This window comes from Vulpes vulpes, chromosome 1, assembly GCF_048418805.1.
Source record: "Vulpes vulpes isolate BD-2025 chromosome 1, VulVul3, whole genome shotgun sequence".
In the NCBI taxonomy this organism is placed as follows: domain Eukaryota; kingdom Metazoa; phylum Chordata; class Mammalia; order Carnivora; family Canidae; genus Vulpes; species Vulpes vulpes.
Window position 1 is genome coordinate 53,530,484 of NC_132780.1, and position 14,218 is coordinate 53,544,701.

The window sequence follows — 14,218 nt, forward strand, 5'->3', positions numbered from 1 at the left end:
CTGGATTTTGTCCCGGGCCCCCGGCCGGTGGGTCGCAAGCCGGGAGGAAGCCAGTTTTCACGTTTCCAGGCTCCCCGGGGAGCTACTGGGAGAGCGGGTTCCTCAGGAAGCACCGGCTTGTGGGGCGGTGGTGGGGCCCCCAGACCTGCCTCGGCGCAGAGGCTCTGTAAGGGGGTCCCCGGGGTGCCCGGGCCTCGCGCTGGCAGGGCCTGGCCGCAGTCCGCGTAGCCCCTCGCCTGCTGGGGAGGGGGGTGCTGCTGCGTCTGTGCTGCAGGGGCCCCTGGGGCCGCCCCCCACCTTCCCCACCTCGTTTCCTCTAATGGAACTAGAGTGACGCTGGAGAGCCCATGGATGTGGGGCTTTGTGCGGGGTGATGCCCCCACCTCATGTCCCCCATCAAAGGACAGCTCTTGCGGAGGGAGGCCACGCACAGTGGGGAGGGCAGAGCGACAGTCACACTGTGCTGCTTGCACACCACAGGCGTCTTTTTTTTTTTTTTTTTCCTATAACTCCAAAGTGGTTGGAGTCGGATTAAATGATGACAGCACTGAAGGGAATTTACAGTTTCGGACATTTTAAGAGGATGCCCAGATGTGGTGAGGGCCTATAAGATTGATCGGACCCCTGATGAATCTTCCACATTGTGGCCTGTATGAAATCACAGTAGGGGGCAGCCGGTGGCTCAGGGGTTTAGCGCCGCCTGCAGCCTGGGGCGTGATCCTAGAGACCCGGGATCGAGTCTGGCGTTGGGCTCTCTGATGCCTGCTTCTCCCTCTGCCTGTGTCTCTGCCTCTCTCTCTGTGTCTCTCGTGAATAAAAATATATAAAATCTTTAAAAAAGATTTTTTAATCTTTTAAATGTTCCCCTCCCTTTCTGAGAGGACGGTAAATGCTGCACGTCCACCTGGTGCTGAATTGGAGATACGCATCCTTTTCTCCACGCATCTGGATTTTCTTTTCTTTTCTTTCTTTTTCTTTTTCTTTTTCTTTTTTTTTTAGATTTTATTTATTCGTGAGAGAGAGAGAGAGAGAGAGAGAGAGAGAGGCAGAGATGGGCAGAGGGAGAAGCAGGCTCCATGCAGGGAGCCTGATGTGGGACTCAATCTGGAGTCTCCAGGATCATGCCCTGGGCTAAAGGCGGCGTTAAACTGCTGAGCCACCTGGGCTGCCTGCATCTGGATTTTCAAAGCGAATTGACACGGTTTAATGTTTTATTCGCGTGACATCTCAGATAAAAAGTAAACAAGGACAATATTAATGATTTGTTTGGAAAAAAATGAACCTTATCTACAGGTTCTAAAATTAGACTTGGAAGCAAACAATCAGCTGTTTACTTTCTGATTTGTCATCATGTTTTATTATATTTGAAACATGGATCATTGTCTATTTGGGGAATTTATGTGTTGTACGTAGGGATAGATGACTTGAGAGCAGGGTAAAAACCTCCCATTTTGGCACAAGCGACATCAGATACTTAGGACTTCTCTGTTGTAAGAATGTATCACCTTTGTTAGGAATATATGTCATAAGCATGCACTTAGCTCAGCAGGGGTTTTATTCGTTTTAATGGCATGTGCCACGTAAGGCACTGTACATATGGGGGATTAACATTTGTACTTTATGAATAAGTCATTCCGTTTATTTTCACTTATAATCTCCATGCAAATCATGTTGTATACACACACTTACATATGGATTTACATGGGCAGGAAATTCGTCTTGACTTCTTGATGAATAAAATGTCACAAATGGATGGTTGAGCCAAAAGCAATCGTGTTTTCTGGTTATTAGCATTAGGTTCATAATTTAAATTTAGGTTTTTTTGTTTGTTTCTTTGTTCAAAGTAAGCTCTCGGCCCAACGTAGGGCTTGAATTCAGGACCTCGAGATCAAGAGTCCCATACTCTACCAATGGAGCCAGATGGGTGCCCCAATTTATGTAATTATTTTATTTTTTATTTTTTTATATTTTTAAGTTTTTATTTATGCATGAGAGAGACACACAGAGAGAGAGAGAGAGGAACAGACACAGGCAGAGGGGGAAGCAGGCTCCGTGCAGGGAGCCCGATGTAGGACTCGATCCCGGGTTTCCAGGATCTTGCCCTGGGCTGAAGGCAGCGCTAAACTGCCGAGCCCCCCACCCCCGGGCTGCCCTATTTATTTATTTATTTGTTTTTAAAGATTTTATTTATTTATGAGAGACACACAGAGAGAGAGAGAGAGAGAGAGGAACAGACCCAGGCAGAGGGAGAAGCAGGCTCTAGGCAGGGAGCCTGATGCAAGACTCGATTCCGGGTCTCCAGGATCACGCCCCGTGCTGAAGGCAGATGCTAAACCGCTGAGCCACCCAGGGATCCCCCAAAACAGAAATTAACTGGTCAAGTTTACTTAGATGGTCAAACCTCTGCTGGTTCCAGAATTCAGAATGGAAATTTGAAGGCTGGGATGTGGGGGGTGAGGGAGGTATGGCAAGAATCGTTTTTCTAGGGATTTTCTTTTCTCAAGTCCCCAGGAGAAGCAAGTGGAAAAATATCTGATTTTTCCGAGGGACGAAAGGCCCCGAAAGATGTCTGTGTGTGTGTGTGTGTGTGTGTGTGTGTGCTTTGCCCCCACACTTTCAGTGGTTTCTGAAGCTATTGCCAAAGGCACATCGTCTGCAAAATAATGTGCATGTGGATTATCCCTCCTGTATCTTTCCTCGAAGTCCTCTGGTGAAGTTTTAAAATACAAGAGCATCATCCTGCCCATTCCTGCTTCCTGGGGCAGCTCCCATCATTGGAGAGGAGAACCTTTGCCTTTCAGCTGCCAGATTTCTCCCTTTCAGGCCTGAGACGGATGAGTTCGTCCCCACGCTGCCGAAGAGGCCCGGCTGCGAGGTGGTTAGTAGTAGAAATTTAGCATCAGCCCCTCTGCTTCTGCTCGTTCAGTGAATTCCAGGCAAAGAAGAAAAGCAGAACATACATTTTTTGGATATTATACAATTACTTGGAATCTGCCTCTTTTTGGTCTTCTGACATTGAGCTCCTCAAGGAGGTGGAAAGAAAAGAGATTTTTAGGGACGCCCGGAGGGCTCAGCAGTTTAAGCGCTGCCTTTAGCTCAGGGCGTGACCCTGGGGTCCCAGGATAGAGTCCCGTGTCAGGCTCCCTGCAGGGAGTCTGCTTCTCCCTCTGCCTGTGTCTCTCCCTCTCTCTCTGGGTCTCATGGATAAATAAATAATATTTAAAAAAAAAAGAAAATAGAGATTTTTATATCAGAGTATTGAGATGTAGTGCACTTAGACGGAGCCTGCTGACTCCCCGCCCCCAGTAGTGGCTATGTTTGTGCTTGGTCCCCAGGGCCCCAGCGTGTATGGGGGCGTCTTAGACGACCAGACGAACGATGCCATCCTCCCTCCTTGAAGTGTGTTGAACCGGGGCTCCATGCTCTGCCCTGTTCAGAGGTGAACGCCGTACGGAGTTTTCAGATTTCTACCGAGGAGGATGTGCAGTGCCACGTCTCTGTGACGCAGGACACAAAGCCACAGTCGCTATGATGAGGTTAAAAAAAAAATAACCCTCAACCCCATTATGGGTATTTGCAGAGGAAGGACAGGTTACCTTCAACTAAGAGGATCAGAGCAAGTTTCAAGCGTCCTCTTGTTGGAGCGGTTTAGGGAGGGTTTGGTCTCGGGGGAGGAGGGTGATGCAGTCTGAGGAGAGGGAGATCCGTGAAGGCCATGGGCAGCCTGCCCCGAGATGGGACACGTGGGCCGGAAGAGGTAACCCAAGCCCTGCAGATGCTAGAAGAGCTCCCTGCCCCCCCGCGCACCTCAACTGCTCACATATACGTTGGAGAGAAGAGCCCGGACCAGGACGGACTCCCCGTCTCCCGGGGAGCTCATGTGCATCATGGGGCAGCCGTGCTTCCCGAACATCTCCTGCCGCCTTCCCGCTAAGGGCTTTCTCCCTTTGTATCCTCAGGCCCTAACCCTGTGCTTGCTCCTCTAAGCTTCCTGCCCTGCACTGTCCCCAGACCTTCAGGCCCCTGTGGGTTCCACGCGCATATGAATATCAAGTTTGATTTTCTCTTAATTTCTGTGTCCTGTGACTTGTGATTCTGAGTCCAGCTGGAAGGACCGTTGGGTAGAGGAAGACCTTGGGGAGGGGGGTGCGTTGCTGGAGGATGGTGATTTGGCTGGGGAGCAGGGTGTGGGCGGGAGGTGGGAGGGGAGGCCGGTTTGTGGCCGACCTTCAAGCTCAGTGTTGGCTGAAGGATGGGGATTTCTCTCCATCAGTGTTCGCTCGTGACCTTCCCGCCTCCAAGAATGCCCAGACTCCGTCATGATCCTGGGAGCTGCTGGCCGGGGCGGGGACCCTGGGGTTGAGAGAGGGAGCCCTGGGTTTTGAGACAGCAGGGTGTCAAATCCTGAACCCGTCGCTTCTCAGCTCTGTGACCTCGGACACGTTGCTGACCTCTCTGCCTCTGCCGTGGTACGAAGGTTAAACGAGGTAAAGCCCAGAGGTACTGCTGCTAGGGAAACACGTCTGGTCCCCGCCGGGCTCCTGGAGCTGAGCCCCCCACCCCCATGGGTCCTCGCAGGAGTGTGCCCGGGAGCATCTGTGAGCTGCAGCGAAGGGGATGAGCTAGGGTGGTCCACGGCAGGGGTGCCGTTCGCCAAGCTGGGTCCTCGGCGGCGCCCGCTGCCTTCCCCTTCCCGTGGGCCAGCCCAGGCGTCAGCGGTTCCCAGCGCAGGTGCACGGGTGCGCAGGTGGGCGGCCCTGCGGGACCCCGCTCAGCAGACAGGTGGGGGGGCCCAGGGGGCTGGGGCTGCAGGCCGGGGGCCCCGCTGATTCCCTCAGGCGCACACTGCTTAATAGTACGGCGAGTCAGCTTGCGTGGGATTTGAGAGGTTGTCCACACGCCGGATCTTTGGGTGGAGGCGGTGTGGTGGCGCCCGGGGCCGGGAGCCTGGGGACGGGGCCACCCGCACCTCTTGCTCTCGGGCTGCCATTCTGTTTGAGGGGCTCGGGGATCAGCTAGGGTGGCGATGGTTGGGCCCGGGGGGTGGGGGAGAGTCAGGAGGTGGAAGGAAAAAGGGCAACAGCATATCAAGTGCCCACCCGCGTGATTTGCAGTCTTGGGTGGCGCTCAGGTGCGACTTTGGGGGGCGCTGAGGGTTTTCCAACACCTCCCCTCAGGGGGACAGGAACTCTGGCTGGCGTGCGTCCCAAGCCCCGCAGATGCACACTGACTCCGGCGTGTTCCCGGTATCCTGGGGGTACGGGTGACCGCACTCTGCCTACAGTTGGGGAAACTGAGGCATGCAGAGTCAGAAACGCGCTCCAGGCAACACGCTCGGGAAACAGTAGCGCCGGGCTCTGAAGCCTGGCAGCCTGGCTCCCGGAGTCCGGGGCAGTGACGGCCGCTCCTGGTGGTCGTGCGTGGGACCTGCGTGGCGGGCCGTCCCCGTACCCGGTGCGCTTCACCGCCGCCCCGGGGGCCTTACTGCCGGGACACTAGGTGTCCATGTCTTGTGTAGGTCTACCAGGGATTTCTCCAGATGGCGACGACAACTCTGTGGCTTAGGTCCTGGCGGCGGGGGCCGCTGGGTGGGCTGCGGGCTCTCGGCCTGTGCCTTGACGGCAGCCGCGGGACGGCCACCCTGCGTCCTCAGGACAGCGACCAGACGGCTGGCTCCCAGCAGGGCTGCATGTCCGCGGCATGGGCCCCCCGCTGCCCTGAGCTTCACCCCCACCCCCACCCCAACCTCATGAGTCTCAGGCCCGCACTTGGGTTTCGGGCAGCCCCCGCCCTCCCCGGAGCCCAGCTGTCCCTGGCGCCCAGGTCTGCTGCCCGCGTTGCCCTCGGCCTCTAAACGCCCGCGCCCCCGCTGCGGCCTCGTGGGGACACGTGCCACCACCCAAAGCTGTCACACATGGAGTGCGTCTGGCGTCCCCAGCCCTGTGCTTCCCTGCATTTCTGGGCTGGGGCGCCCTCCTCTCCCATCTGTTACTTGGTGTCTACTTGCTCTATAGGTTACACTTTTTTCTTTTGTATTTTTTTTATTTTATTTTGTTTTGTTTTAAAGATTAGGTTGAGAGCGAGCGAGTGAGAAGGTGGGCGGGCAGGGGCGGGAGGGGGAATGTGGAGGCTGGAGGCGCGCCCCCCCCCCCCCCCCCCCCCGCGCCTGCGAGGGGCAGGCCCTGGTGGCTTAGGCCTAACCCAACATGGTCCCGCTTCTGGACGCGGTCGGGCGTCTTCACTGAGCGGGGACACTTGGTTTCTCAATAAAAAACCAAAATGTTGTTCTTTGGCAAAGAAGAAGTTTGCAGCTCTACGTTGATTCCCTCCACCCCAAGGCCTTTTTTTGGTTTTTCCTGGTGCAAGTAAGTGTGGGAATAGACACTTTAAACCACAGGAAAGGAGACAGAGATGTGGGGGAGGGGGGGAGGAATAGGAGCCAATAGGACACAGTAGTAGTGCCCGAACCATGTCCTTGGACAAAAGTGTGTTATGACGTCTGTGGTTTCCTTTGATAAAATGCTTCATGGGCACAAGTTTTTAAGAGCACATTCCCTGTGTGTTTGTGCCGTGCCCCATTCTGTCCAGCTGCCTATATGCACTTGTTCCTGGACGATCAGCCAGGAAGGTATTGGACATGCTGCGGTCTTTGTCCTTGAACCTCTGCAGCTCGTTAACGTGAGGCAGGCCCCGTACCCTCCGCATGTGACTGCTGCTCAGGTGACGGGTTGGCGGTATAGTCCTCCTCCTTTGCATCCCAAGGGTGTCAGCTTGATGTGTTACCCAAATACGCAAGAACTTGACCCCTTAACGGCAGCGTCCACCATCCGGGTGTCGACAGCCACCCACAGGTAGTGACCCCTGTCCAGGAGATTTCCTTCGCACCCTGTGTTGGCCGCGGATCTGGTTTGGTTCCTTTTGTGCTGCTGCTTGGTTCTGAGGCCTCGACTGAGGCTCTGGGGACTGAGCCAGCAAGGGAGGTAGCCCAAGGCCACATGGAAATGAGGCAAGTGTGCTCCAGTGGTCACGTCCGTATTCTGACTTGGCAAAGAGAAACGGCACAGGTTGTCCTGTGTTCCAAAGCTGGCGTTATCTCATCGGTGACCCTGGCCCGCCTTCATCCTTAGGCCAATGTCGTCCTTGCTTTGCCGCAACCAAAACTGGGGAGGGGACGGACACACAGGAGTTTAGTCTAGAAAGTATGACATGGACTGATGGCGTGTCTACTTTCCTATGCTCTCCAGTGACCCTGCCTTTTGAAAATTCTATGATTCAGGGAACACCTGGGGGCTCAACGGTTGAGCATCTGCCTTGGGCTCAAGGCGTGACCCCAGGGTCCTGGGATCGAGTCCCACATCAGGCTCCCTGCGTGGAGCCTGCTTCTCTGCCTCTCATGAATAAATAAATAAAATAAAAAAAATAAAAAAAAAATAAAAATTCTATGATTCTGTAGTATGAGCATGTTATATTGGCACAATCATTGCATTTTTATTTTATTTATTTATTTATTTATTTATTTATTTAGATTTAATTATTCACGAGAGAAAGAGAGGCAGAGACAGAAGCAGGCTCCATGCAGGGAGCCTGACGTGGGACTTGATCCTAGGTGTCCAGGATCACACCCTGGGCCGAAGGCAGGCTCCAAACTGCTGAGCCCCCCGGGCTGCCTGCATTTTTATTTTAATAAGTAATAGTTCTATAAGAGAATACAAGTTTTTCACTGCAGTGGAAAGACTCTGTGTGATGAGATAGCAGAGGGGACACGGTACGTGTACCAGGGACCTGCCAGTCACATCTGCTCCCTGAGGCAAGCCGATAAATGATCATGTATTATCATTTATAGATTACGTAACCCATGAGATTGCTCGTCATGCTCTTGGAAAACAAGAAGGTGAAATGCAGTTTTTTGTTTTTTAATTTTTTTTTTTATGTCTTTGGACTGTCCCATGGTGCTTGCCCTACATGAGATGGATGACCCTTGAGTAATACGTGGATTCTAGGTTATTATCCATGTTGCCTTTGCTTTCACGTTGCTGTATTTTAAGTCAATGCAACAATGACATGTGTTTTACTTATTCTGTTCATGAAGCAAAAAATGTCAATAGTTCAAATAAAATGGAAATATGCTTGTAATGACGTCGTTGGCGAGGAGGTGGTATCTTAATTCTTGCTTTAGAGGCTGAGAATTGAGTTTCTGTGCTGGTGCGGGTCTGGACTGGGAAGAGGGTGGGTGCAGCCTGTATACAGGCCGTTATCAATTCATGTCAAATACCGTATATCGGGGTGTGTTCATTGTTAGGGTCCAACCTTATGCATTAACGGTATTAAATACTTATGAGAGCTTTAGCGGGGTCCCCGGCATAGTGGGTTCTACAGTAGCAGAATTTCTCCAGATAATGAGGCAAAGCAGGATTAAGATGGTCTCTGTTAGGGTTCTAGTCAAGTGGCCTGGCCTGCAGGTGCTGAGGTACAAAAGGCATAATGGCCCTTACGTGATTTGACTGGAGAGATATCTGGACATATATCTCATGTAGGTGTTTTTTTTTTTTTTTTTTGGACTGTAAATCGGGAGGTTTCTCTCTGCCACTCTTCTTGTCCATACAATTTGGCCTTAGACTTTTTTTTTTTCTTTTTAACGTAATCTACGTGATCCTAACGTGATCCTAAGCTTGGATATCCAGCGTCTGGAATTACGAGAGAATGGATTGGAAGCCACCAGGCTGGTAGTTTGCTGCCGCTCGGAACTGCTGCAGCAGCGAGAAGCAGTAGCAGTGAGGTGGAAAGCGACTTGGTCGGGAGGACCGCACCCTTACGGATCTCCTCTTACCTCCTTGTGTACGCGCGGCACTTGAGGTGCAAGCCCACTCGGGTTTATTTGAGTTCTGATCATCGTAGGGGCTTCTCAAAACCACACTCTGATCCGTCACACGTGCTCGTCCACGTTCCCCACGTGACTGTACCTTTGGGATCCCGTCTGGCGTGTTCGCGATTGTGTCCACGCTGCGTGGTGCGTAGTGGGTTCTTAGCAGATACTGCCCAGTTGAGTACGTGCTTATGTGTGACTCAGATCGGGGCTCCACTCTGCTTTTCCAGCCATGTCTCTCACTATTGCTTTTTATGTTTCTGCCAGAAAAAAAAAATCAGGTCGGTAAGTTATAAATAATGAATAATGCCTACACTTTCCCTTCTGGCTAATAAGTGTTCAGATAATAGACGGCCCTGGAATATACTATTAATTGGGATATTTTGTGACATCTTTAGGAGAAAGAGGCAAAATAGGACAAATCAAATGTATATTAGAGATTTAAAAATGTACTTTATTATTTTTTTTAAAGATTTTATTTATTTATTCATGAAAGACACAGACAGAGAGAGGCAGAGACACAGGCAGAGGGAGAAGCAGGCTCCATGCAGGGAGCCCGATGTGGGACTCGATCCCGGGTCTCCAGGATCACGCCCTGGGCTGCAGGCAGCGCTAAACCACTGAGCCACCCAGGGATTCCCTAAAAATGTACTTTAAGCTGTGTTTTAGGATCAGTATGGCTAATATCCAGACGTATTCCACGCCTGCAGTATCGTGCAGAAGCAGTTGACACTCCGAGAACGTCGGTGACGGACTCTTCTTTCAAAGGTGGGATGGTCTTCAACTAACAGTTTTATTAAAGACATTTTAAAATAAGCAACCGAAACAAAAGGAGTTTACGGGAAAATGATTGTGGTAAGCTCAGATGAAGAAATCTGAAATCCAGAACGGCTCCCGTCCCCTGAAAGCAGTTTTCTGCTAGCGAGTCGCTGACTTTTGTCCTGAAGATGATAATCCTCCCCGAGACCATCTCGTGAACAAGATGATGGAGTCCTTCCCCTGACTTCTCTTGTGAAGAATTTAAGCCCTTCGAAGTGCTTTGAGCTGGGACGTGAATACCCATAAATCTTACATTTGCATCCAAAGTTTTAATTTAAAGAAGTTTGAGATTCGGACGCTCAGGCCACACGCCAGGCTCATCAAACCCCAACTCCCAGAGAGGTCAGTGGCTTCAGGGTTGACTGACGCTCTGATGGCTGGACGCTCACTGCGGTGGCAACCGTGCCACCAGCCCGCCAGAGACACGTGTGCCCTCAGGGTGCGACCTGCACCCGGGTTCGCCATGTTCCCCTGGGGACCTTGTCCAGCATGCGGGATCCCCGAGGTTGGTGGTTTCCGTCGTGCTCCCTGCTGCGTCCCCGCGGCCCGGACGAGGGACGAGTGCGCAGCCGGCCACCACGCCATAGCTCCCGCGTTTGCGGGACACCTGCGGAGTGGGGTGGCTGTGTCCGAACAGCACCCCTACCTCAACGGTTGCCTGCAGCGCAGGTGTGTCGCCCTGGACATAGAAGAAGGTAGATGGAGGACGGCGGCTTCTTGGACCCGATGCCTTGGGGTGCGGACGAGACCCGGCATCTGGCTGCGGGGTCCGTGGGGCGCCCTCCCCGTGGGGAGCCGGGTGCATGTGCACAGGTGGCTCCGTCCCTTGGGGACCCGAGAAGCGCGGCTGGTGTGCGGACCACCGACAGGCCTCGCCTTATTCCTGCGTTGCTGCCGCCCTGCCCTTGGCCACTACCCTCACGCGTTGGGTCCCTGCGGGTGCTGCCCCAGGGCCTTGGTCTCGGCCAAGCCCCCTCAGGGTGGCGCCTTTGCTCACAAGGCCCGGGCCTGGAGACCAACCTAACCGGAGGCTCTGGGGGCTGCGGTTCTTCTTCCTTCTCCCCTCCCTTTCCCAAGTGCTTTAAACCCATTGCGCCTTATTTCTGTTGGAGCTGGAATTTTTAAGTTGTTCTCTCTCTTTTTTTTTTTTTAAAGATTTTATTTATTTATTCATAAGAGACACAGAGAGAGAGAGAGAGAGAGAGAGAGAGAGGCAGAGACACAGGCAGAGAGAGAAGCAGGCTCCACGCAGGGAGCCCGATGGGGGACTTGATCCCAGGTCTCCAGGGTCACAGCCCAGGCCGAAGGTGGTGCTAAACCGCCGAGCCCCCCGGGCTGCCCTTAAGTTGTTCTGTTAATGAGAGTAAGAGTTGGCCAAAGCGGCTGAAACGAACTACTTATAACTGAGCACGATTTTTATGAGCAAAAAAAAAAAAAAAAAAAACCAAAAACAAAAACCGGTGAAGAATACATCAGCAATGAAAGTGCTTCCGCTTGACCTTCGGCCCCAGGGCTGTGACAATCTCCTAACTCACAGTTTCAAATCTGGCCTGTGAGTTGCTTATCTGGGTGCAGCGATAACAGAATCAGGGGTGCTGGGGTTGGGCAGGTGTCGGCCTGGGGCGGGCGTCGTGGTCCCGGGCCCTGGGATCCAGCCTTGCTCTGGCTCCGCTCAGCGTCGGGTCTGCTTCTCCCTCCCTGGCTCTTGCTCTCCCTCTCTGCCCGCACCCCCACTGCTGTTCTCTCCCTCTCCCAAATAAATAAATGAAATCTTTGAAAAATTCAATGGTTTGATTGTCCCTGAATATTCTAGTTTCCTTCTCTTTTTTTTTTTTTTTGGTAGGCTCTACACCCAGCGTGGAGCTCAACAGGGGCCTGAACTCACCATCCCAAGAGCGAGACTTGAGCTGAGATTGAGTGGGATACCCAACTGATGGAGCCCTCCCTGGGCCCCGCCCCCCCCGCTTTTTAACTGAAAACTGTACAAGTAGTTCTTCATCTCTTTTCAGATAAAATCAGTTTCTTTTTCTTTTCTTTTTTTTTAAAGTTCTTGACTTTCTTTTTAAGATTTTATTTATTTATTCATAGAGACACACAGAGAGAGAGAGAGGCAGAGACACAGGCAGAGGGAGAAGCAGGCTCCATGCAGGGAGCCTGATGCAGGACTCGATCCTGGGTTTCCAGGATCATGCCCTGGACTGAAGGTGGTGCTAAACTGCTGAGCCACCCCGGGATCCCCCCAAATCATTGTTTCTTAAGTAATTTTCATGGATAATACTTTTACGTGTGAGCACTGGGACTTCCAGTGTCATTTGGCTCAACTGCTTCTTTCGCGCGAGGAGGCAGGGTGGGACAGCTAACCCGGCGTGGAGGTGGCCTGCAGCCAGCTGGGGACAGAGCCCAGGAGAGTCTACGATGGCTGCGTAATGGCTGCTCGGGGTTAGTGCACAGCTGGTGATGGAAGGACCGGTACCCCCTCCCTGATGGATGTTGTCGCAGGAAGCACCTGCTGCGTGCCTCGTGTTTTCCAGGCAACAATCTAATATTGAAATTCTGCGAAGTGTGGTACTTTTTGAACCTCACAGACGAGTAGAGTGTTTCTACTCCGTCTTCATAAGAGATTGTAAGGGAAGGAATGTTTTCAGCGTGACCTCTAACTTTGGAGACGCTACGGGTGTGTGAGCTCACCGACAGGGCGTGGCGCGCAGGTTCCCGGCATGCACACTTTCTAGAGAGCCACCGGCTGATTTGGGGTAGTTTGGTGGTTCCACGCACCTGTGAAGATCCGAGGAGGAGGACCGCATGCCATGCTTGACGGATGGCCCAGTGATGTAGGTTCGAGGGCTGGAACTTGACCCGTTGGCCCCTTTGCAGCTCGTGGGGGGTCATTTAACCCTTACCGGTGGTCAGAAAGCAAACCTAACAGTACCCAGCACTGTCACATGTGATGAGAAGACATTGACCGCACTTGCCGCAGCTTCATGACGCTCCCACCTGCCACAGGAACGCTGCCCGGTGCTGTCAGACGTGGGGAAGCTTGGCCTCCTTGCCCCCCGCATCCTCTCCCCCATCCCTCAGCTTCAGCGGCCCCTTCTGGAGTATAGCCGGGAAAGGGTCAGGCCTGAGGTTTGAGAGGCCACATCCAGTGCCTGACGTCAGCGATGCTCACCAGGCTTTGTGGGGTGGATCTGTTTTATACTTTTAGCAGAAATCAGAGCTGCCATTTAAAATGATCTCTGGCGGGGCACCTGGGTGGCTCAACCTGTTAAGCATCCAACTAGTTTTCCGGCTCAGGCCATGACCCTCAGGGTTATGAGATCGAGCCCTGAGTTGGGCTCCGTGATGGATGTGGAGCCTGCCTCAGATTCTCTTTCTTCCCTCGCTTACCCACGTGCTTTCTCTCACACAAACCAATCAATCGACCAGTCAGTCTGTGGCCACTCACTGGTCAGACCTTAGATGGGATGCAGCGGCTTCTCCAGTGTTGGGCCAGCACGAGCAGGGTGGGCTGCAGTAGAGTGGTGTGGGGGGCCATGGTTGAGCCTGGACGGAGAGCTGCGCTGACCTTGAGAGCGCTTTGTTAGGCAGCCCGGGCACGTTAGCCCTAGGGACCTAGGGAGGGGGCTCGATTGCAGATACGTAAGGAACGAGAGGTGCGGAAAAACCAAGTTTCTGTTTCTTATTCCCCCCAAATACTCTTCATACGTCCCAGGGCTGGGAACCGAGGCTGTCTCCTGGGTTATAGACTCATTTATTCAAAGGGAGGCCAAGGGCAGCAGGTGGCTGTGCTGTAAGAGCTGCTCCTGAGAGAAATGCTCATCTCTTAGATGTCTGCGGTAAATACGTGCGTTTTGGGCAGCCCGGGTGGCTCAGTGGTTAGCGCCGCCTTCGGCCCAGGGCGTGACCCCGGGATCCTGGGATCGAGTCCCACATCGGGCTTCCTGCATGGGGCCTGCTTCTCTCTCTGCCTGTGTCTCTGCCTCTCTCTCTCTCATATGAATAAATAGATAAAATCTTAAAGAAAAACCCCGCCCACGTTTCCCAGGTCACCATCTGGGTAGTGGCAGGCTAGCGCTGCTCCAGCACCCGCCCTCCTTGTAGACGCCACGTAGACGCCGGGTAGACAGGGCCGCTCCGCCCCGCGGGTCAGAGGCTATAGGGTGATGGGGTTGGCCCCCCAGTGAGCACGGCGAGGGTGCCCTGCCCAATCCAGAGCCCCGCTTACGGCAGAGCCCTGTCGAGCTTCTTAATCCCTTTGGCCTCTGTTTCTCAGCTGGCAAATCGGAATATTAAGGTGGTTGTGAGGAGGAGGAAACGTTCACCCCAGTTCTGGGCCCAGGGCGGAAGCTCACCAGGGGCGAGCCGCTGGCACCTTGGTGATTGTTATTCCCTCTTGGCTATTTTGCTCTTTTACTAGCAATTTTGTCAGCATCTAAAAAAAACAAAAAGTAGAAGTGACACCTTATGAAAACAAAACTTGTGAATTATGTATAGATTCGGTTGGCCACACTTAATATGAAATGATGGGCTGATATA

General features: G+C 52.9%; 1 protein-coding gene across 2 annotated transcripts in view; it reads left to right on the forward strand.

Annotated features, from left to right (window-relative positions):
* Positions 1 to 14,218, forward strand: part of ARHGAP18 (Rho GTPase activating protein 18) — a 116,841-nt gene that overhangs the window by 17,494 nt on the left and 85,129 nt on the right. Inside the window, exon 1 of one of the 2 annotated variants that reach the window (XM_072764546.1) lies at positions 4,225 to 4,487. The exons of the other annotated variant lie outside the window; for it this stretch is intronic. The gene's annotated coding sequence lies outside the window, so the exon portion shown is untranslated. Of the gene's footprint in view, positions 1 to 4,224; positions 4,488 to 14,218 lie in introns of those variants that run through there. 2 annotated transcript variants of the gene reach the window in all.